The sequence below is a fragment of the Ambystoma mexicanum genome, unplaced genomic scaffold, assembly GCF_040938575.1.
Source record: "Ambystoma mexicanum isolate Mex_15411 unplaced genomic scaffold, UKY_AmexF1_1 Mex_scaf10, whole genome shotgun sequence".
Lineage (NCBI taxonomy): Eukaryota > Metazoa > Chordata > Amphibia > Caudata > Ambystomatidae > Ambystoma > Ambystoma mexicanum.
In genome coordinates, this window is record NW_027182325.1 from 2235001 (window position 1) to 2237500 (window position 2500).

General features: G+C 47.4%; 7 non-coding genes and 2 pseudogenes across 7 annotated transcripts; all 9 read left to right on the plus strand.

Moving 5' to 3' along the window:
- The first annotated feature begins 31 nt into the window (after nucleotides 1-31).
- Nucleotides 32-140, plus strand: LOC138545103 (5S ribosomal RNA; annotated as a pseudogene).
- A 463-nt stretch (nucleotides 141-603) lies between these two features.
- LOC138538771 (5S ribosomal RNA) lies at nucleotides 604-722 on the plus strand. Its single transcript, XR_011286859.1, has one exon. It is a non-coding gene; the product is annotated as a 5S ribosomal RNA (ribosomal RNA).
- Nucleotides 723-828: 106 nt separating this feature from the next.
- LOC138541736 (5S ribosomal RNA) lies at nucleotides 829-947 on the plus strand. Its single transcript, XR_011289735.1, has one exon. It is a non-coding gene; the product is annotated as a 5S ribosomal RNA (ribosomal RNA).
- Nucleotides 948-1053: 106 nt separating this feature from the next.
- On the plus strand, nucleotides 1054-1172 carry LOC138542107 (5S ribosomal RNA). Its single transcript, XR_011290095.1, has one exon. It is a non-coding gene; the product is annotated as a 5S ribosomal RNA (ribosomal RNA).
- A 106-nt stretch (nucleotides 1173-1278) lies between these two features.
- On the plus strand, nucleotides 1279-1397 carry LOC138551055 (5S ribosomal RNA). The gene has a single exon (XR_011294792.1). It is a non-coding gene; the product is annotated as a 5S ribosomal RNA (ribosomal RNA).
- A 106-nt stretch (nucleotides 1398-1503) lies between these two features.
- On the plus strand, nucleotides 1504-1622 carry LOC138550034 (5S ribosomal RNA). Its single transcript, XR_011293799.1, has one exon. It is a non-coding gene; the product is annotated as a 5S ribosomal RNA (ribosomal RNA).
- A 106-nt stretch (nucleotides 1623-1728) lies between these two features.
- Nucleotides 1729-1847, plus strand: LOC138541203 (5S ribosomal RNA). Its single transcript, XR_011289215.1, has one exon. It is a non-coding gene; the product is annotated as a 5S ribosomal RNA (ribosomal RNA).
- Nucleotides 1848-1953: 106 nt separating this feature from the next.
- LOC138548043 (5S ribosomal RNA) lies at nucleotides 1954-2072 on the plus strand. Its single transcript, XR_011291860.1, has one exon. It is a non-coding gene; the product is annotated as a 5S ribosomal RNA (ribosomal RNA).
- A 106-nt stretch (nucleotides 2073-2178) lies between these two features.
- On the plus strand, nucleotides 2179-2287 carry LOC138545105 (5S ribosomal RNA; annotated as a pseudogene).
- The last annotated feature ends 213 nt before the right edge of the window (nucleotides 2288-2500 follow it).

Here is a 2500-nt window from a genome sequence, read left to right on the forward strand (position 1 = left end):
GCTTAAAAGTACAAAACTCACTAGGCCCAGAGCCTACGGCCACACCACACTGAATGCGCCCGATCTCGGAAGCTAAGCAGGGTCAGGCCTAGTTAGTACCTGGATGGGAGACTGCCTGGGAATACCAGGTGCTGTAGGCTTTTTTGTGCTCCATGATTAGTAATTGCGCAACTTCTCAATTATTTTTCAAATTTGGTATGTTTCCAAAATAATTGTATCCCGTTTTATAGCGGAAATGTTGGACAACATCATGAGGGCTGGAGCTACCTTTTTACATAGAATTAGCATACAGGTAGTGTGTTCATGGGTAATAAATCGACTTTCACATGTAATGCAGTACAGAGAATATTGAGTCCTTCAAGAGGCATGAAAGAAAACCATTATTGTGTTGATTGTTCTCTCCACCTCCCTGCAACAGACACAGGATGGATGAATTAAAGTTATCCTACCAGACATAGGAGTCCTGAATGGGCCCACCAGTCTTATATATCTCGCCTGATCGAGCCTGATCGAGCGATGAGCGTGGTATCATGTTGCAAGTGGCTGCATGGCTTAGCTTACTAAATGCAAATGCATAAGAGTAATATTCTTAGCATTCCTAGAGCCTACGGCCACACCACACTGAATGCACCCGATCTCGACTGATCTCGGAAGTTAAGCAGTGTCAGGCCTAGTTAGTACCTGGATGGGAGACCGCCTGGGAATACCAGGTGCTGTAGGCTTTTTTGTGCTCCAAGTTCAGGAAGTGAGCCCTTTCTCAATTGCCTTTTAAAACTGCAAGGTCTAGCCGACTAGATGCTTAAAAGTACAAAACTCACTAGGCCCAGAACCTACGGCCACACCACACTGAATGTGCCTGATCTCGTCTGATCTCAGAAGCTAAGCAGTGTCGGGCCTAGTTAGTACCTGGATGGAAGACCGCCTGGGAATACCAGGTGCTGTAGGCTTTTTTGTACTCCAAGTTCAGGAAGTGAGCCATTTCTCAATTGCCTTTCAAAACTGCAAGGTCTAGCCGACTAGATGCTTAAAAGTACAAAACTCACAAGAACCAGAGCTTACGGCCACAGCACACTGAATGCGCCCGATCTCGTCTGATCTCGGAAGCTAAGCAGTGTCGGGCCTCGTTAGTACCTGGATGGGAGACCGCCTGGGAATACCAGGTGCTGTAGGCTTTTTTGTGCTCCAAGTTCAGGAAGTGAGCCATTTCTCAATTGCCTTTCAAAACTGCAAGGTCTAGCTGACTAGATGCTTAAAAGTACAAAACTCACTAGGCCCAGAGCCTACGGCCACACCACACTGATTGCGCCTGATCTCGTCTGATCTCGGAAGCTAAGCAGTGTCGGGCCTAGTTAGTACCTGGATGGGAGACCACCTGGGAATACCAGGTGCTGTAGGCTTTTTTGTGCTCCAAGTTCAGGAAGTGAGCCATTTCTCAATTGCCTTTCAAAACTGCAAGGTCTAGCCGACTAGATGCTTAAAAGTACAAAACTCACTAGGCCCAGAGCCTACGGCCACACCACACTGAATGCGCCCGATCTCGTCTGATCTCGGAAGCTAAGCAGTGTCGGGCCTAGTTAGTACCTGGATGGGAGACCACCTGGGAATACCAGGTGCTGTAGGCTTTTTTGTGCTCCAAGTTCAGGAGGTGAGCCATTTCTCAATTGCCTTTCAAAATTGCAAGGTCTAGCTGACTAGATGCTTAAAAGTACAAAACTCACTAGGCCCAGAGCCTACGGCCACACCACACTGATTGCGCCCGATCTCGTCTGATCTCGGAAGCTAAGCAGTGTCGGGCCTCGTTAGTACGTGGATGGGAGACCGCCTGGGAATACCAGGTGCTGTAGGCTTTTTTGTGCTCCAAGTTCAGGAAGTGAGCCATTTCTCAATTGCCTTTCAAAACTGCAAGGTCTAGCTGACTAGATGCTTAAAAGTACAAAACTCACTAGGCCCAGAGCCTACGGCCACACCACACTGATTGCGCCCGATCTCGTCTGATCTCGGAAGCTAAGCAGTGTCGGGCCTAGTTAGTACCTGGATGGGAGACCACCTGGGAATACCAGGTGCTGTAGGCTTTTTTGTGCTCCAAGTTCAGGAAGTGAGCCATTTCACAATTGCCTTTCAAAACTGCAAGGTCTAGCCGACTAGATGCTTAAAAGTACAAAACTCACTAGGCCCAGAGCCTACGGCCACACCACACTGAATGCGCCCGATCTCGGAAGCTAAGCAGGGTCAGGCCTAGTTAGTACCTGGATGGGAGACTGCCTGGGAATACCAGGTGCTGTAGGCTTTTTTGTGCTCCATGATTAGTAATTGCGCAACTTCTCAATTATTTTTCAAATTTGGTATGTTTCCAAAATAATTGTATCCCGTTTTATAGCGGAAATGTTGGACAACATCATGAGGGCTGGAGCTACCTTTTTACATAGAATTAGCATACAGGTAGTGTGTTCATGGGTAATAAATCGACTTTCACATGTAATGCAGTACAGAGAATATTGAG